At 45.8% G+C, this 18,960-nt stretch overlaps 16 non-coding genes and 1 pseudogene across 16 annotated transcripts; all 17 read left to right on the forward strand.

Moving 5' to 3' along the window:
* Positions 1-85: 85 nt before the first annotated feature.
* On the forward strand, positions 86-278 carry LOC137270842 (U2 spliceosomal RNA). Its single transcript, XR_010955469.1, has one exon. It is a non-coding gene; the product is annotated as a U2 spliceosomal RNA (small nuclear RNA).
* A 962-nt stretch (positions 279-1,240) lies between these two features.
* Positions 1,241-1,433, forward strand: LOC137270844 (U2 spliceosomal RNA). The gene has a single exon (XR_010955471.1). It is a non-coding gene; the product is annotated as a U2 spliceosomal RNA (small nuclear RNA).
* A 984-nt stretch (positions 1,434-2,417) lies between these two features.
* Positions 2,418-2,610, forward strand: LOC137270845 (U2 spliceosomal RNA). The gene has a single exon (XR_010955472.1). It is a non-coding gene; the product is annotated as a U2 spliceosomal RNA (small nuclear RNA).
* A 984-nt stretch (positions 2,611-3,594) lies between these two features.
* Positions 3,595-3,787, forward strand: LOC137270846 (U2 spliceosomal RNA). The gene has a single exon (XR_010955473.1). It is a non-coding gene; the product is annotated as a U2 spliceosomal RNA (small nuclear RNA).
* A 984-nt stretch (positions 3,788-4,771) lies between these two features.
* Positions 4,772-4,964, forward strand: LOC137270847 (U2 spliceosomal RNA). Its single transcript, XR_010955474.1, has one exon. It is a non-coding gene; the product is annotated as a U2 spliceosomal RNA (small nuclear RNA).
* Positions 4,965-5,948: 984 nt separating this feature from the next.
* On the forward strand, positions 5,949-6,141 carry LOC137270848 (U2 spliceosomal RNA). Its single transcript, XR_010955475.1, has one exon. It is a non-coding gene; the product is annotated as a U2 spliceosomal RNA (small nuclear RNA).
* A 984-nt stretch (positions 6,142-7,125) lies between these two features.
* LOC137270850 (U2 spliceosomal RNA) lies at positions 7,126-7,318 on the forward strand. The gene has a single exon (XR_010955476.1). It is a non-coding gene; the product is annotated as a U2 spliceosomal RNA (small nuclear RNA).
* A 984-nt stretch (positions 7,319-8,302) lies between these two features.
* Positions 8,303-8,495, forward strand: LOC137270851 (U2 spliceosomal RNA). Its single transcript, XR_010955477.1, has one exon. It is a non-coding gene; the product is annotated as a U2 spliceosomal RNA (small nuclear RNA).
* Positions 8,496-9,479: 984 nt separating this feature from the next.
* On the forward strand, positions 9,480-9,672 carry LOC137270852 (U2 spliceosomal RNA). The gene has a single exon (XR_010955478.1). It is a non-coding gene; the product is annotated as a U2 spliceosomal RNA (small nuclear RNA).
* A 984-nt stretch (positions 9,673-10,656) lies between these two features.
* On the forward strand, positions 10,657-10,849 carry LOC137270853 (U2 spliceosomal RNA). The gene has a single exon (XR_010955479.1). It is a non-coding gene; the product is annotated as a U2 spliceosomal RNA (small nuclear RNA).
* Positions 10,850-11,833: 984 nt separating this feature from the next.
* LOC137270854 (U2 spliceosomal RNA) lies at positions 11,834-12,026 on the forward strand. Its single transcript, XR_010955480.1, has one exon. It is a non-coding gene; the product is annotated as a U2 spliceosomal RNA (small nuclear RNA).
* Positions 12,027-13,006: 980 nt separating this feature from the next.
* Positions 13,007-13,197, forward strand: LOC137270863 (U2 spliceosomal RNA). The gene has a single exon (XR_010955488.1). It is a non-coding gene; the product is annotated as a U2 spliceosomal RNA (small nuclear RNA).
* Positions 13,198-14,178: 981 nt separating this feature from the next.
* On the forward strand, positions 14,179-14,371 carry LOC137270856 (U2 spliceosomal RNA). The gene has a single exon (XR_010955482.1). It is a non-coding gene; the product is annotated as a U2 spliceosomal RNA (small nuclear RNA).
* Positions 14,372-15,350: 979 nt separating this feature from the next.
* On the forward strand, positions 15,351-15,543 carry LOC137270857 (U2 spliceosomal RNA). Its single transcript, XR_010955483.1, has one exon. It is a non-coding gene; the product is annotated as a U2 spliceosomal RNA (small nuclear RNA).
* A 980-nt stretch (positions 15,544-16,523) lies between these two features.
* On the forward strand, positions 16,524-16,716 carry LOC137270858 (U2 spliceosomal RNA). The gene has a single exon (XR_010955484.1). It is a non-coding gene; the product is annotated as a U2 spliceosomal RNA (small nuclear RNA).
* Positions 16,717-17,700: 984 nt separating this feature from the next.
* Positions 17,701-17,892, forward strand: LOC137270861 (U2 spliceosomal RNA). Its single transcript, XR_010955486.1, has one exon. It is a non-coding gene; the product is annotated as a U2 spliceosomal RNA (small nuclear RNA).
* Positions 17,893-18,877: 985 nt separating this feature from the next.
* LOC137270864 (U2 spliceosomal RNA) lies at positions 18,878-18,960 on the forward strand (annotated as a pseudogene; the record flags this gene model as incomplete).

Genomic DNA, 18,960 nt, shown 5'->3' on the forward strand with positions numbered 1-18,960 from the left:
TTGAAAGAGGGAATGTAAATATCCAGCCCCTTAATGAGATGCTGTGGGTATAGAGGTATTTTGCCGGCGCAAGCCGACAACCGGCATCGCTTCTCGGCCTTTTGGCTAAGATCAAAGTGTAGTATCTGTTCTTATCAGCTTAATATCTGATACGTCTCCTATTGGAGACATCGATATTAAACTGATTTTTGCAACGGGATGAGGTGCCACGGAGCTTGCTCCGCCCTCATCACGGGTTGACCCGGTATTGCAGTACCTCCGGGAATGGCCCACCACTCATAATACAAATTAAAAAATAGAACCCTTAACTTAGCCCTCTCTTTTTCACATTTCATTTCACTTTTTTCATCTCACTTTGCGCCGTCCCCTCCCTTTTCGCGCGTCCGTTTCACTGGAGGCACCATGCAACCACAGCCAAACTGTAGAAATGGACCCATCCACTCAACCACATTGTACTCCGTCCAAACCAAGCCCCGGGAAGTTCCTCAAAGTGATTTATTTTCCACTTGCAGTTGTTTTGTGTCCCCGTATCCAAGGACGTCGGCCATGATGTCGCACGCCGGAAATTACGTCGTAGACAATCACACCCTCACAACCACATTCTGCCCCGTCGATAACACACGTCTTAAGCGCCAGCTAACCCTAGAAAGTGTTTTCAAGTGGTAAGGAAGTACCAGAAGCCTCGGCGCGTTTCTCCCGGGTCAGTTTACATTGAAATTTCAAAGTTTGTTTAACTTTCATTCCATTTCTTAATTAAAACAACATTTCTAACTAAAATTCACCTACCCTAACATTGTTTTGATACGTGAAATGTATTTAAGTTTAGTGGATTTAGTCCACGCGGTCAGTTGCTGTGTTTTTTTTTTCACGCTTGTCTGGGCGCGACTTTCTCAAAGTCGGGACTGCAGAAACTCTTCCAATTGCTGTCCCCACGCCTCGTTCATTAAGCGCCGATCCACAGGCTCATGGCCCTAGCTGCAGGACGTTTTTCCTACGTCGGCCCGACGTTTTAGCGCAAGCGCTGTTTCTTCAAAGAAATAAATAAGGTTATTTACACATTTTGCTGCCTTGACACAAATTGTCGTATTTCAAATTGCCCTCGCCCGTGGTCCGAAATTGCGTGTTTTCGTGCGTGTAATTTTGGAGGTGAATATTTTGAAAGAGGGAATGTAAATATCCAGCCCCTTAATGAGATGCTGTGGGTATAGAGGTATTTTGCCGGCGCAAGCCGACAACCGGCATCGCTTCTCGGCCTTTTGGCTAAGATCAAAGTGTAGTATCTGTTCTTATCAGCTTAATATCTGATACGTCTCCTATTGGAGACATCGATATTAAACTGATTTTTGCAACGGGATGAGGTGCCACGGAGCTTGCTCCGCCCTCATCACGGGTTGACCCGGTATTGCAGTACCTCCGGGAATGGCCCACCACTCATAATACAAATTAAAAAATAGAACCCTTAACTTAGCCCTCTCTTTTTCACATTTCATTTCACTTTTTTCATCTCACTTTGCGCCGTCCCCTCCCTTTTCGCGCGTCCGTTTCACTGGAGGCACCATGCAACCACAGCCAAACTGTAGAAATGGACCCATCCACTCAACCACATTGTACTCCGTCCAAACCAAGCCCCGGGAAGTTCCTCAAAGTGATTTATTTTCCACTTGCAGTTGTTTTGTGTCCCCGTATCCAAGGACGTCGGCCATGATGTCGCACGCCGGAAATTACGTCGTAGACAATCACACCCTCACAACCACATTCTGCCCCGTCGATAACACACGTCTTAAGCGCCAGCTAACCCTAGAAAGTGTTTTCAAGTGGTAAGGAAGTACCAGAAGCCTCGGCGCGTTTCTCCCGGGTCAGTTTACATTGAAATTTCAAAGTTTGTTTAACTTTCATTCCATTTCTTAATTAAAACAACATTTCTAACTAAAATTCACCTACCCTAACATTGTTTTGATACGTGAAATGTATTTAAGTTTAGTGGATTTAGTCCACGCGGTCAGTTGCTGTGTTTTTTTTTTCACGCTTGTCTGGGCGCGACTTTCTCAAAGTCGGGACTGCAGAAACTCTTCCAATTGCTGTCCCCACGCCTCGTTCATTAAGCGCCGATCCACAGGCTCATGGCCCTAGCTGCAGGACGTTTTTCCTACGTCGGCCCGACGTTTTAGCGCAAGCGCTGTTTCTTCAAAGAAATAAATAAGGTTATTTACACATTTTGCTGCCTTGACACAAATTGTCGTATTTCACCACAAAGAAGGTCATTTTGGCCGTGGCCCTCGCCCGTGGTCCGAAATTGCGTGTTTTCGTGCGTGTAATTTTGGAGGTGAATATTTTGAAAGAGGGAATGTAAATATCCAGCCCCTTAATGAGATGCTGTGGGTATAGAGGTATTTTGCCGGCGCAAGCCGACAACCGGCATCGCTTCTCGGCCTTTTGGCTAAGATCAAAGTGTAGTATCTGTTCTTATCAGCTTAATATCTGATACGTCTCCTATTGGAGACATCGATATTAAACTGATTTTTGCAACGGGATGAGGTGCCACGGAGCTTGCTCCGCCCTCATCACGGGTTGACCCGGTATTGCAGTACCTCCGGGAATGGCCCACCACTCATAATACAAATTAAAAAATAGAACCCTTAACTTAGCCCTCTCTTTTTCACATTTCATTTCACTTTTTTCATCTCACTTTGCGCCGTCCCCTCCCTTTTCGCGCGTCCGTTTCACTGGAGGCACCATGCAACCACAGCCAAACTGTAGAAATGGACCCATCCACTCAACCACATTGTACTCCGTCCAAACCAAGCCCCGGGAAGTTCCTCAAAGTGATTTATTTTCCACTTGCAGTTGTTTTGTGTCCCCGTATCCAAGGACGTCGGCCATGATGTCGCACGCCGGAAATTACGTCGTAGACAATCACACCCTCACAACCACATTCTGCCCCGTCGATAACACACGTCTTAAGCGCCAGCTAACCCTAGAAAGTGTTTTCAAGTGGTAAGGAAGTACCAGAAGCCTCGGCGCGTTTCTCCCGGGTCAGTTTACATTGAAATTTCAAAGTTTGTTTAACTTTCATTCCATTTCTTAATTAAAACAACATTTCTAACTAAAATTCACCTACCCTAACATTGTTTTGATACGTGAAATGTATTTAAGTTTAGTGGATTTAGTCCACGCGGTCAGTTGCTGTGTTTTTTTTTTCACGCTTGTCTGGGCGCGACTTTCTCAAAGTCGGGACTGCAGAAACTCTTCCAATTGCTGTCCCCACGCCTCGTTCATTAAGCGCCGATCCACAGGCTCATGGCCCTAGCTGCAGGACGTTTTTCCTACGTCGGCCCGACGTTTTAGCGCAAGCGCTGTTTCTTCAAAGAAATAAATAAGGTTATTTACACATTTTGCTGCCTTGACACAAATTGTCGTATTTCACCACAAAGAAGGTCATTTTGGCCGTGGCCCTCGCCCGTGGTCCGAAATTGCGTGTTTTCGTGCGTGTAATTTTGGAGGTGAATATTTTGAAAGAGGGAATGTAAATATCCAGCCCCTTAATGAGATGCTGTGGGTATAGAGGTATTTTGCCGGCGCAAGCCGACAACCGGCATCGCTTCTCGGCCTTTTGGCTAAGATCAAAGTGTAGTATCTGTTCTTATCAGCTTAATATCTGATACGTCTCCTATTGGAGACATCGATATTAAACTGATTTTTGCAACGGGATGAGGTGCCACGGAGCTTGCTCCGCCCTCATCACGGGTTGACCCGGTATTGCAGTACCTCCGGGAATGGCCCACCACTCATAATACAAATTAAAAAATAGAACCCTTAACTTAGCCCTCTCTTTTTCACATTTCATTTCACTTTTTTCATCTCACTTTGCGCCGTCCCCTCCCTTTTCGCGCGTCCGTTTCACTGGAGGCACCATGCAACCACAGCCAAACTGTAGAAATGGACCCATCCACTCAACCACATTGTACTCCGTCCAAACCAAGCCCCGGGAAGTTCCTCAAAGTGATTTATTTTCCACTTGCAGTTGTTTTGTGTCCCCGTATCCAAGGACGTCGGCCATGATGTCGCACGCCGGAAATTACGTCGTAGACAATCACACCCTCACAACCACATTCTGCCCCGTCGATAACACACGTCTTAAGCGCCAGCTAACCCTAGAAAGTGTTTTCAAGTGGTAAGGAAGTACCAGAAGCCTCGGCGCGTTTCTCCCGGGTCAGTTTACATTGAAATTTCAAAGTTTGTTTAACTTTCATTCCATTTCTTAATTAAAACAACATTTCTAACTAAAATTCACCTACCCTAACATTGTTTTGATACGTGAAATGTATTTAAGTTTAGTGGATTTAGTCCACGCGGTCAGTTGCTGTGTTTTTTTTTTCACGCTTGTCTGGGCGCGACTTTCTCAAAGTCGGGACTGCAGAAACTCTTCCAATTGCTGTCCCCACGCCTCGTTCATTAAGCGCCGATCCACAGGCTCATGGCCCTAGCTGCAGGACGTTTTTCCTACGTCGGCCCGACGTTTTAGCGCAAGCGCTGTTTCTTCAAAGAAATAAATAAGGTTATTTACACATTTTGCTGCCTTGACACAAATTGTCGTATTTCACCACAAAGAAGGTCATTTTGGCCGTGGCCCTCGCCCGTGGTCCGAAATTGCGTGTTTTCGTGCGTGTAATTTTGGAGGTGAATATTTTGAAAGAGGGAATGTAAATATCCAGCCCCTTAATGAGATGCTGTGGGTATAGAGGTATTTTGCCGGCGCAAGCCGACAACCGGCATCGCTTCTCGGCCTTTTGGCTAAGATCAAAGTGTAGTATCTGTTCTTATCAGCTTAATATCTGATACGTCTCCTATTGGAGACATCGATATTAAACTGATTTTTGCAACGGGATGAGGTGCCACGGAGCTTGCTCCGCCCTCATCACGGGTTGACCCGGTATTGCAGTACCTCCGGGAATGGCCCACCACTCATAATACAAATTAAAAAATAGAACCCTTAACTTAGCCCTCTCTTTTTCACATTTCATTTCACTTTTTTCATCTCACTTTGCGCCGTCCCCTCCCTTTTCGCGCGTCCGTTTCACTGGAGGCACCATGCAACCACAGCCAAACTGTAGAAATGGACCCATCCACTCAACCACATTGTACTCCGTCCAAACCAAGCCCCGGGAAGTTCCTCAAAGTGATTTATTTTCCACTTGCAGTTGTTTTGTGTCCCCGTATCCAAGGACGTCGGCCATGATGTCGCACGCCGGAAATTACGTCGTAGACAATCACACCCTCACAACCACATTCTGCCCCGTCGATAACACACGTCTTAAGCGCCAGCTAACCCTAGAAAGTGTTTTCAAGTGGTAAGGAAGTACCAGAAGCCTCGGCGCGTTTCTCCCGGGTCAGTTTACATTGAAATTTCAAAGTTTGTTTAACTTTCATTCCATTTCTTAATTAAAACAACATTTCTAACTAAAATTCACCTACCCTAACATTGTTTTGATACGTGAAATGTATTTAAGTTTAGTGGATTTAGTCCACGCGGTCAGTTGCTGTGTTTTTTTTTTCACGCTTGTCTGGGCGCGACTTTCTCAAAGTCGGGACTGCAGAAACTCTTCCAATTGCTGTCCCCACGCCTCGTTCATTAAGCGCCGATCCACAGGCTCATGGCCCTAGCTGCAGGACGTTTTTCCTACGTCGGCCCGACGTTTTAGCGCAAGCGCTGTTTCTTCAAAGAAATAAATAAGGTTATTTACACATTTTGCTGCCTTGACACAAATTGTCGTATTTCACCACAAAGAAGGTCATTTTGGCCGTGGCCCTCGCCCGTGGTCCGAAATTGCGTGTTTTCGTGCGTGTAATTTTGGAGGTGAATATTTTGAAAGAGGGAATGTAAATATCCAGCCCCTTAATGAGATGCTGTGGGTATAGAGGTATTTTGCCGGCGCAAGCCGACAACCGGCATCGCTTCTCGGCCTTTTGGCTAAGATCAAAGTGTAGTATCTGTTCTTATCAGCTTAATATCTGATACGTCTCCTATTGGAGACATCGATATTAAACTGATTTTTGCAACGGGATGAGGTGCCACGGAGCTTGCTCCGCCCTCATCACGGGTTGACCCGGTATTGCAGTACCTCCGGGAATGGCCCACCACTCATAATACAAATTAAAAAATAGAACCCTTAACTTAGCCCTCTCTTTTTCACATTTCATTTCACTTTTTTCATCTCACTTTGCGCCGTCCCCTCCCTTTTCGCGCGTCCGTTTCACTGGAGGCACCATGCAACCACAGCCAAACTGTAGAAATGGACCCATCCACTCAACCACATTGTACTCCGTCCAAACCAAGCCCCGGGAAGTTCCTCAAAGTGATTTATTTTCCACTTGCAGTTGTTTTGTGTCCCCGTATCCAAGGACGTCGGCCATGATGTCGCACGCCGGAAATTACGTCGTAGACAATCACACCCTCACAACCACATTCTGCCCCGTCGATAACACACGTCTTAAGCGCCAGCTAACCCTAGAAAGTGTTTTCAAGTGGTAAGGAAGTACCAGAAGCCTCGGCGCGTTTCTCCCGGGTCAGTTTACATTGAAATTTCAAAGTTTGTTTAACTTTCATTCCATTTCTTAATTAAAACAACATTTCTAACTAAAATTCACCTACCCTAACATTGTTTTGATACGTGAAATGTATTTAAGTTTAGTGGATTTAGTCCACGCGGTCAGTTGCTGTGTTTTTTTTTTCACGCTTGTCTGGGCGCGACTTTCTCAAAGTCGGGACTGCAGAAACTCTTCCAATTGCTGTCCCCACGCCTCGTTCATTAAGCGCCGATCCACAGGCTCATGGCCCTAGCTGCAGGACGTTTTTCCTACGTCGGCCCGACGTTTTAGCGCAAGCGCTGTTTCTTCAAAGAAATAAATAAGGTTATTTACACATTTTGCTGCCTTGACACAAATTGTCGTATTTCACCACAAAGAAGGTCATTTTGGCCGTGGCCCTCGCCCGTGGTCCGAAATTGCGTGTTTTCGTGCGTGTAATTTTGGAGGTGAATATTTTGAAAGAGGGAATGTAAATATCCAGCCCCTTAATGAGATGCTGTGGGTATAGAGGTATTTTGCCGGCGCAAGCCGACAACCGGCATCGCTTCTCGGCCTTTTGGCTAAGATCAAAGTGTAGTATCTGTTCTTATCAGCTTAATATCTGATACGTCTCCTATTGGAGACATCGATATTAAACTGATTTTTGCAACGGGATGAGGTGCCACGGAGCTTGCTCCGCCCTCATCACGGGTTGACCCGGTATTGCAGTACCTCCGGGAATGGCCCACCACTCATAATACAAATTAAAAAATAGAACCCTTAACTTAGCCCTCTCTTTTTCACATTTCATTTCACTTTTTTCATCTCACTTTGCGCCGTCCCCTCCCTTTTCGCGCGTCCGTTTCACTGGAGGCACCATGCAACCACAGCCAAACTGTAGAAATGGACCCATCCACTCAACCACATTGTACTCCGTCCAAACCAAGCCCCGGGAAGTTCCTCAAAGTGATTTATTTTCCACTTGCAGTTGTTTTGTGTCCCCGTATCCAAGGACGTCGGCCATGATGTCGCACGCCGGAAATTACGTCGTAGACAATCACACCCTCACAACCACATTCTGCCCCGTCGATAACACACGTCTTAAGCGCCAGCTAACCCTAGAAAGTGTTTTCAAGTGGTAAGGAAGTACCAGAAGCCTCGGCGCGTTTCTCCCGGGTCAGTTTACATTGAAATTTCAAAGTTTGTTTAACTTTCATTCCATTTCTTAATTAAAACAACATTTCTAACTAAAATTCACCTACCCTAACATTGTTTTGATACGTGAAATGTATTTAAGTTTAGTGGATTTAGTCCACGCGGTCAGTTGCTGTGTTTTTTTTTTCACGCTTGTCTGGGCGCGACTTTCTCAAAGTCGGGACTGCAGAAACTCTTCCAATTGCTGTCCCCACGCCTCGTTCATTAAGCGCCGATCCACAGGCTCATGGCCCTAGCTGCAGGACGTTTTTCCTACGTCGGCCCGACGTTTTAGCGCAAGCGCTGTTTCTTCAAAGAAATAAATAAGGTTATTTACACATTTTGCTGCCTTGACACAAATTGTCGTATTTCACCACAAAGAAGGTCATTTTGGCCGTGGCCCTCGCCCGTGGTCCGAAATTGCGTGTTTTCGTGCGTGTAATTTTGGAGGTGAATATTTTGAAAGAGGGAATGTAAATATCCAGCCCCTTAATGAGATGCTGTGGGTATAGAGGTATTTTGCCGGCGCAAGCCGACAACCGGCATCGCTTCTCGGCCTTTTGGCTAAGATCAAAGTGTAGTATCTGTTCTTATCAGCTTAATATCTGATACGTCTCCTATTGGAGACATCGATATTAAACTGATTTTTGCAACGGGATGAGGTGCCACGGAGCTTGCTCCGCCCTCATCACGGGTTGACCCGGTATTGCAGTACCTCCGGGAATGGCCCACCACTCATAATACAAATTAAAAAATAGAACCCTTAACTTAGCCCTCTCTTTTTCACATTTCATTTCACTTTTTTCATCTCACTTTGCGCCGTCCCCTCCCTTTTCGCGCGTCCGTTTCACTGGAGGCACCATGCAACCACAGCCAAACTGTAGAAATGGACCCATCCACTCAACCACATTGTACTCCGTCCAAACCAAGCCCCGGGAAGTTCCTCAAAGTGATTTATTTTCCACTTGCAGTTGTTTTGTGTCCCCGTATCCAAGGACGTCGGCCATGATGTCGCACGCCGGAAATTACGTCGTAGACAATCACACCCTCACAACCACATTCTGCCCCGTCGATAACACACGTCTTAAGCGCCAGCTAACCCTAGAAAGTGTTTTCAAGTGGTAAGGAAGTACCAGAAGCCTCGGCGCGTTTCTCCCGGGTCAGTTTACATTGAAATTTCAAAGTTTGTTTAACTTTCATTCCATTTCTTAATTAAAACAACATTTCTAACTAAAATTCACCTACCCTAACATTGTTTTGATACGTGAAATGTATTTAAGTTTAGTGGATTTAGTCCACGCGGTCAGTTGCTGTGTTTTTTTTTTCACGCTTGTCTGGGCGCGACTTTCTCAAAGTCGGGACTGCAGAAACTCTTCCAATTGCTGTCCCCACGCCTCGTTCATTAAGCGCCGATCCACAGGCTCATGGCCCTAGCTGCAGGACGTTTTTCCTACGTCGGCCCGACGTTTTAGCGCAAGCGCTGTTTCTTCAAAGAAATAAATAAGGTTATTTACACATTTTGCTGCCTTGACACAAATTGTCGTATTTCACCACAAAGAAGGTCATTTTGGCCGTGGCCCTCGCCCGTGGTCCGAAATTGCGTGTTTTCGTGCGTGTAATTTTGGAGGTGAATATTTTGAAAGAGGGAATGTAAATATCCAGCCCCTTAATGAGATGCTGTGGGTATAGAGGTATTTTGCCGGCGCAAGCCGACAACCGGCATCGCTTCTCGGCCTTTTGGCTAAGATCAAAGTGTAGTATCTGTTCTTATCAGCTTAATATCTGATACGTCTCCTATTGGAGACATCGATATTAAACTGATTTTTGCAACGGGATGAGGTGCCACGGAGCTTGCTCCGCCCTCATCACGGGTTGACCCGGTATTGCAGTACCTCCGGGAATGGCCCACCACTCATAATACAAATTAAAAAATAGAACCCTTAACTTAGCCCTCTCTTTTTCACATTTCATTTCACTTTTTTCATCTCACTTTGCGCCGTCCCCTCCCTTTTCGCGCGTCCGTTTCACTGGAGGCACCATGCAACCACAGCCAAACTGTAGAAATGGACCCATCCACTCAACCACATTGTACTCCGTCCAAACCAAGCCCCGGGAAGTTCCTCAAAGTGATTTATTTTCCACTTGCAGTTGTTTTGTGTCCCCGTATCCAAGGACGTCGGCCATGATGTCGCACGCCGGAAATTACGTCGTAGACAATCACACCCTCACAACCACATTCTGCCCCGTCGATAACACACGTCTTAAGCGCCAGCTAACCCTAGAAAGTGTTTTCAAGTGGTAAGGAAGTACCAGAAGCCTCGGCGCGTTTCTCCCGGGTCAGTTTACATTGAAATTTCAAAGTTTGTTTAACTTTCATTCCATTTCTTAATTAAAACAACATTTCTAACTAAAATTCACCTACCCTAACATTGTTTTGATACGTGAAATGTATTTAAGTTTAGTGGATTTAGTCCACGCGGTCAGTTGCTGTGTTTTTTTTTTCACGCTTGTCTGGGCGCGACTTTCTCAAAGTCGGGACTGCAGAAACTCTTCCAATTGCTGTCCCCACGCCTCGTTCATTAAGCGCCGATCCACAGGCTCATGGCCCTAGCTGCAGGACGTTTTTCCTACGTCGGCCCGACGTTTTAGCGCAAGCGCTGTTTCTTCAAAGAAATAAATAAGGTTATTTACACATTTTGCTGCCTTGACACAAATTGTCGTATTTCACCACAAAGAAGGTCATTTTGGCCGTGGCCCTCGCCCGTGGTCCGAAATTGCGTGTTTTCGTGCGTGTAATTTTGGAGGTGAATATTTTGAAAGAGGGAATGTAAATATCCAGCCCCTTAATGAGATGCTGTGGGTATAGAGGTATTTTGCCGGCGCAAGCCGACAACCGGCATCGCTTCTCGGCCTTTTGGCTAAGATCAAAGTGTAGTATCTGTTCTTATCAGCTTAATATCTGATACGTCTCCTATTGGAGACATCGATATTAAACTGATTTTTGCAACGGGATGAGGTGCCACGGAGCTTGCTCCGCCCTCATCACGGGTTGACCCGGTATTGCAGTACCTCCGGGAATGGCCCACCACTCATAATACAAATTAAAAAATAGAACCCTTAACTTAGCCCTCTCTTTTTCACATTTCATTTCACTTTTTTCATCTCACTTTGCGCCGTCCCCTCCCTTTTCGCGCGTCCGTTTCACTGGAGGCACCATGCAACCACAGCCAAACTGTAGAAATGGACCCATCCACTCAACCACATTGTACTCCGTCCAAACCAAGCCCCGGGAAGTTCCTCAAAGTGATTTATTTTCCACTTGCAGTTGTTTTGTGTCCCCGTATCCAAGGACGTCGGCCATGATGTCGCACGCCGGAAATTACGTCGTAGACAATCACACCCTCACAACCACATTCTGCCCCGTCGATAACACACGTCTTAAGCGCCAGCTAACCCTAGAAAGTGTTTTCAAGTGGTAAGGAAGTACCAGAAGCCTCGGCGCGTTTCTCCCGGGTCAGTTTACATTGAAATTTCAAAGTTTGTTTAACTTTCATTCCATTTCTTAATTAAAACAACATTTCTAACTAAAATTCACCTACCCTAACATTGTTTTGATACGTGAAATGTATTTAAGTTTAGTGGATTTAGTCCACGCGGTCAGTTGCTGTGTTTTTTTTTTCACGCTTGTCTGGGCGCGACTTTCTCAAAGTCGGGACTGCAGAAACTCTTCCAATTGCTGTCCCCACGCCTCGTTCATTAAGCGCCGATCCACAGGCTCATGGCCCTAGCTGCAGGACGTTTTTCCTACGTCGGCCCGACGTTTTAGCGCAAGCGCTGTTTCTTCAAAGAAATAAATAAGGTTATTTACACATTTTGCTGCCTTGACACAAATTGTCGTATTTCACCACAAAGAAGGTCATTTTGGCCGTGGCCCTCGCCCGTGGTCCGAAATTGCGTGTTTTCGTGCGTGTAATTTTGGAGGTGAATATTTTGAAAGAGGGAATGTAAATATCCAGCCCCTTAATGAGATGCTGTGGGTATAGAGGTATTTTGCCGGCGCAAGCCGACAACCGGCATCGCTTCTCGGCCTTTTGGCTAAGATCAAAGTGTAGTATCTGTTCTTATCAGCTTAATATCTGATACGTCTCCTATTGGAGACATCGATATTAAACTGATTTTTGCAACGGGATGAGGTGCCACGGAGCTTGCTCCGCCCTCATCACGGGTTGACCCGGTATTGCAGTACCTCCGGGAATGGCCCACCACTCATAATACAAATTAAAAAATAGAACCCTTAACTTAGCCCTCTCTTTTTCACATTTCATTTCACTTTTTTCATCTCACTTTGCGCCGTCCCCTCCCTTTTCGCGCGTCCGTTTCACTGGAGGCACCATGCAACCACAGCCAAACTGTAGAAATGGACCATCCACTCAACCACATTGTACTCCGTCCAAACCAAGCCCCGGGAAGTTCCTCAAAGTGATTTATTTTCCACTTGCAGTTGTTTTGTGTCCCCGTATCCAAGGACGTCGGCCATGATGTCGCACGCCGGAAATTACGTCGTAGACAATCACACCCTCACAACCACATTCTGCCCCGTCGATAACACACGTCTTAAGCGCCAGCTAACCCTAGAAAGTGTTTTCAAGTGGTAAGGAAGTACCAGAAGCCTCGGCGCGTTTCTCCCGGGTCAGTTTACATTGAAATTTTCAAAGTTTGTTTAACTTTCATTCCATTTCTTAATTAAAACAACATTTCTAACTAAAATTCACCTACCCTAACATTGTTTTGATACGTGAAATGTATTTAAGTTTAGTGGATTTAGTCACGCGGTCAGTTGCTGTGTTTTTTTTTTCACGCTTGTCTGGGCGCGACTTTCTCAAAGTCGGGACTGCAGAAACTCTTCAATTGCTGTCCCCACGCCTCGTTCATTAAGCGCCGATCCACAGGCTCATGGCCCTAGCTGCAGACGTTTTTCCTACGTCGGCCCGACGTTTAGCGCAAGCGCTGTTTCTTCAAAGAAATAAATAAGGTTATTTACACATTTTGCTGCCTTGACACAAATTGTCGTATTTCACCACAAAGAAGGTCATTTTGGCCGTGGCCCTCGCCCGTGGTCCGAAATTGCGTGTTTTCGTGCGTGTAATTTTGGAGGTGAATATTTTGAAAGAGGGAATGTAAATATCCAGCCCCTTAATGAGATGCTGTGGGTATAGAGGTATTTTGCCGGCGCAAGCCGACAACCGGCATCGCTTCTCGGCCTTTTGGCTAAGATCAAAGTGTAGTATCTGTTCTTATCAGCTTAATATCTGATACGTCTCCTATTGGAGACATCGATATTAAACTGATTTTTGCAACGGGATGAGGTGCCACGGAGCTTGCTCGCCCTCATCACGGGTTGACCCGGTATTGCAGTACCTCCGGAATGGCCCACCACTCATAATACAAATTAAAAAATAGAACCCTTAACTTAGCCCTCTCTTTTTCACATTTCATTTCACTTTTTTCATCTCACTTTGCGCCGTCCCCTCCCTTTTCGCGCGTCCGTTTCACTGGAGGCACCATGCAACCACAGCCAAACTGTAGAAATGGACCCATCCACTCAACCACATTGTACTCCGTCCAAACCAAGCCCCGGGAAGTTCCTCAAAGTGATTTATTTTCCACTTGCAGTTGTTTTGTGTCCCCGTATCCAAGGACGTCGGCCATGATGTCGCACGCCGGAAATTACGTCGTAGACAATCACACCCTCACAACCACATTCTGCCCCGTCGATAACACACGTCTTAAGCGCCAGCTAACCCTAGAAAGTGTTTTCAAGTGGTAAGGAAGTACCAGAAGCCTCGGCGCGTTTCTCCGGGTCAGTTTACATTGAAATTTCAAAGTTTGTTTAACTTTCATTCCATTTCTTAATTAAAACAACATTTCTAACTAAAATTCACCTACCCTAACATTGTTTTGATACGTGAAATGTATTTAAGTTTAGTGGATTTAGTCCACGCGGTCAGTTGCTGTGTTTTTTTTTTCACGCTTGTCTGGGCGCGACTTTCTCAAAGTCGGGACTGCAGAAACTCTTCAATTGCTGTCCCCACGCCTCGTTCATTAAGCGCCGATCCACAGGCTCATGGCCCTAGCTGCAGACGTTTTTCCTACGTCGGCCCGACGTTTTAGCGCAAGCGCTGTTTCTTCAAAGAAATAAATAAGGTTATTTACACATTTTGCTGCCTTGACACAAATTGTCGTATTTCACCACAAAGAAGGTCATTTTGGCCGTGGCCCTCGCCCGTGGTCCGAAATTGCGTGTTTTCGTGCGTGTAATTTTGGAGGTGAATATTTTGAAAGAGGGAATGTAAATATCCAGCCCCTTAATGAGATGCTGTGGGTATAGAGGTATTTTGCCGGCGCAAGCCGACAACCGGCATCGCTTCTCGGCCTTTTGGCTAAGATCAAAGTGTAGTATCTGTTCTTATCAGCTTAATATCTGATACGTCTCCTATTGGAGACATCGATATTAAACTGATTTTTGCAACGGGATGAGGTGCCACGGAGCTTGCTCCGCCCTCATCACGGGTTGACCCGGTATTGCAGTACCTCCGGGAATGGCCCACCACTCATAATACAAATTAAAAATAGAACCCTTAACTTAGCCCTCTCTTTTTCACATTTCATTTCACTTTTTTCATCTCACTTTGCGCCGTCCCCTCCTTTTCGCGCGTCCGTTTCACTGAGGCACCATGCAACCACAGCAAACTGTAGAAATGGACCCATCCACTCAACCACATTGTACTCCGTCCAAACCAAGCCCCGGGAAGTTCCTCAAAGTGATTTATTTTCCACTTGCAGTTGTTTTGTGTCCCCGTATCCAAGGACGTCGGCCATGATGTCGCACGCCGGAAATTACGTCGTAGACAATCACACCCTCACAACCACATTCTGCCCCGTCGATAACACACGTCTTAAGCGCCAGCTAACCCTAGAAAGTGTTTTCAAGTGGTAAGGAAGTACCAGAAGCCTCGGCGCGTTTCTCCCGGGTCAGTTTACATTGAAATTCAAAGTTTGTTTAACTTTCATTCCATTTCTTAATTAAAACAACATTTCTAACTAAAATTCACCTACCCTAACATTGTTTTGATACGTGAAATGTATTTAAGTTTAGTGGATTTAGTCCACGCGGTCAGTTGCTGTGTTTTTTTTTTCACGCTTGTCTGGGCGCGACTTTCTCAAAGTCGGGACTGCAGAAACTCTTCCAATTGCTGTCCCCACGCCTCGTTCATTAAGCGCCGATCCACAGGCTCATGGCCCTAGCTGCAGGACGTTTTTCCTACGTCGGCCCGACGTTTTAGCGCAAGCGCTGTTTCTTCAAAGAAATAAATAAGGTTATTTACACATTTTGCTGCCTTGACACAAATTGTCGTATTTCACCACAAAGAAGGTCATTTTGGCCGTGGCCCTCGCCCGTGGTCCGAAATTGCGTGTTTTCGTGCGTGTAATTTTGGAGGTGAATATTTTGAAAGAGGGAATGTAAATATCCAGCCCCTTAATGAGATGCTGTGGGTATAGAGGTATTTTGCCGGCGCAAGCCGACAACCGGCATCGCTTCTCGGCCTTTTGGCTAAGATCAAAGTGTAGTATCTGTTCTTATCAGCTTAATATCTGATACGTCTCCTATTGGAGACATCGATATTAAACTGATTTTTGCAACGGGATGAGGTGCCACGGAGCTTGCTCCGCCCTCATCACGGGTTGACCCGGTATTGCAGTACCTCCGGGAATGGCCCACCACTCATAATACAAATTAAAAAATAGAACCCTTAACTTAGCCTCTCTTTTTCACATTCATTTCACTTTTTTCATCTCACTTTGCGCCGTCCCCTCCCTTTTCGCGCGTCCGTTTCACTGGAGGCACCATGCAACCACAGCCAAACTGTAGAAATGGACCCATCCACTCAACCACATTGTACTCCGTCCAAACCAAGCCCCGGGAAGTTCCTCAAAGTGATTTATTTTCCACTTGCAGTTGTTTTGTGTCCCCGTATCCAAGGACGTCGGCCATGATGTCGCACGCCGGAAATTACGTCGTAGACAATCACACCCTCACAACCACATTCTGCCCGTCGATAACACACGTCTTAAGCGCCAGCTAACCCTAGAAAGTGTTTTCAAGTGGTAAGGAAGTACCAGAAGCCTCGGCGCGTTTCTCCCGGGTCAGTTTACATTGAAATTTCAAAGTTTGTTTAACTTTCATTCCATTTCTTAATTAAAACAACATTTCTAACTAAAATTCACCTACCCTAACATTGTTTTGATACGTGAAATGTATTTAAGTTTAGTGGATTTAGTCCACGCGGTCAGTTGCTGTGTTTTTTTTTTCACGCTTGTCTGGGCGCGACTTTCTCAAAGTCGGGACTGCAGAAACTCTTCCAATTGCTGTCCCCACGCCTCGTTCATTAAGCGCCGATCCACAGCTCATGGCCCTAGCTGCAGACGTTTTTTCCTACGTCGGCCCGACGTTTTAGCGCAAGCGCTGTTTCTTCAAAGAAATAAATAAGGTTATTTACACATTTTGCTGCCTTGACACAAATTGTCGTATTTCACCACAAAGAAGGTCATTTTGGCCGTGGCCCTCGCCCGTGGTCCGAAATTGCGTGTTTTCGTGCGTGTAATTTTGGAGGTGAATATTTTGAAAGAGGGAATGTAAATATCCAGCCCCTTAATGAGATGCTGTGGGTATAGAGGTATTTTGCCGGCGCAAGCCGACAACCGGCATCGCTTCTCGGCCTTTTGGCTAAGATCAAAGTGTAGTATCTGTTCTTATCAGCTTAATATCTGATACGTCTCCTATTGGAGACATCGATATTAAACTGATTTTTGCAACGGGATGAGGTGCCACGGAGCTTGCTCCGCCCTCATCACGGGTTGACCCGGTATTGCAGTACCTCCGGGAATGGCCCACCACTCATAATACAAATTAAAAAATAGAACCCTTAACTTAGCCCTCTCTTTTTCACATTTCATTTCACTTTTTTCATCTCACTTTGCGCCGTCCCCTCCCTTTTCGCGCGTCCGTTTCACTGGAGGCACCATGCAACCACAGCCAAACTGTAGAAATGGACCCATCCACTCAACCACATTGTACTCCGTCCAAACCAAGCCCCGGGAAGTTCCTCAAAGTGATTTATTTTCCACTTGCAGTTGTTTTGTGTCCCCGTATCCAAGGACGTCGGCCATGATGTCGCACGCCGGAAATTACGTCGTAGACAATCACACCCTCACAACCACATTCTGCCCCGTCGATAACACACGTCTTAAGCGCCAGCTAACCCTAGAAAGTGTTTTCAAGTGGTAAGGAAGTACCAGAAGCCTCGGCGCGTTTCTCCCGGGTCAGTTTACATTGAAATTTCAAAGTTTGTTTAACTTTCATTCCATTTCTTAATTAAAACAACATTTCTAACTAAAATTCACCTACCCTAACATTGTTTTGATACGTGAAATGTATTTAAGTTTAGTGGATTTAGTCCACGCGGTCAGTTGCTGTGTTTTTTTTTTCACGCTTGTCTGGGCGCGACTTTCTCAAAGTCGGGACTGCAGAAACTCTTCCAATTGCTGTCCCCACGCCTCGTTCATTAAGCGCCGATCCACAGGCTCATGGCCCTAGCTGCAGGACGTTTTTCCTACGTCGGCCCGACGTTTTAGCGCAAGCGCTGTTTCTTCAAAGAAATAAATAAGGTTATTTACACATTTTGCTGCCTTGACACAAATTGTCGTATTTCACCACAAAGAAGGTCATTTTGGCCGTGGCCCTCGCCCGTGGTCCGAAATTGCGTGTTTTCGTGCGTGTAATTTTGGAGGTGAATATTTTGAAAGAGGGAATGTAAATATCCAGCCCCTTAATGAGATGCTGTGGGTATAGAGGTATTTTGCCGGCGCAAGCCGACAACCGGCATCGCTTCTCGGCCTTTTGGCTAAGATCAAAGTGTAGTATCTGTTCTTATCAGCTTAATATCTGATACGTCTCCTATTGGAGACATCGATATTAAACTGATTTTTGCAACGGGATGAGGTGCCACGGAGCTTGCTCCGCCCTCATCACGGGTTGACCCGGTATTGCAGTACCTCCGGAATGGCCCACCACTCATAATACAAATTAAAAAATAGAACCCTTAACTTAGCCCTCTCTTTTTCACATTTCATTTCACTTTTTTCATCTCACTTTGCGCCGTCCCCTCCCTTTTCGCGCGTCCGTTTCACTGGAGGCACCATGCAACCACAGCCAAACTGTAGAAATGGACCCATCCACTCAACCACATTGTACTCCGTCCAAACCAAGCCCCGGGAAGTTCCTCAAAGTGATTTATTTTCCACTTGCAGTTGTTTTGTGTCCCCGTATCCAAGGACGTCGGCCATGATGTCGCACGCCGGAAATTACGTCGTAGACAATCACACCCTCACAACCACATTCTGCCCCGTCGATAACACACGTCTTAAGCGCCAGCTAACCCTAGAAAGTGTTTTCAAGTGGTAAGGAAGTACCAGAAGCCTCGGCGCGTTTCTCCCGGGTCAGTTTACATTGAAATTTCAAAGTTTGTTTAACTTTCATTCCATTTCTTAATTAAAACAACATTTCTAACTAAAATTCACCTACCCTAACATTGTTTTGATACGTGAAATGTATTTAAGTTTAGTGGATTTAGTCCACGCGGTCAGTTGCTGTGTTTTTTTTTTCACGCTTGTCTCGGGCGCGACTTTCTCAAAGTCGGGACTGCAGAAACTCTTCCAATTGCTGTCCCCACGCCTCGTTCATTAAGCGCCGATCCACAGGCTCATGGCCCTAGCTGCAGGACGTTTTTCCTACGTCGGCCCGACGTTTTAGCGCAAGCGCTGTTTCTTCAAAGAAATAAATAAGGTTATTTACACATTTTGCTGCCTTGACACAAATTGTCGTATTTCACCACAAAGAAGGTCATTTTGGCCGTGGCCCTCGCCCGTGGTCCGAAATTGCGTGTTTTCGTGCGTGTAATTTTGGAGGTGAATATTTTGAAAGAGGGAATGTAAATATCCAGCCCCTTAATGAGATGCTGTGGGTATAGAGGTATTTTGCCGGCGCAAGCCGACAACCGGCATCGCTTCTCGGCCTTTTGGCTAAGATCAAAGTGTAGTATCTGTTCTTATCAGCTTAATATCTGATACGTCTCCTATTGGAGA

This window comes from Haliotis asinina, unplaced genomic scaffold, assembly GCF_037392515.1.
Source record: "Haliotis asinina isolate JCU_RB_2024 unplaced genomic scaffold, JCU_Hal_asi_v2 scaffold_95, whole genome shotgun sequence".
In the NCBI taxonomy this organism is placed as follows: Eukaryota; Metazoa; Mollusca; class Gastropoda; order Lepetellida; family Haliotidae; genus Haliotis; species Haliotis asinina.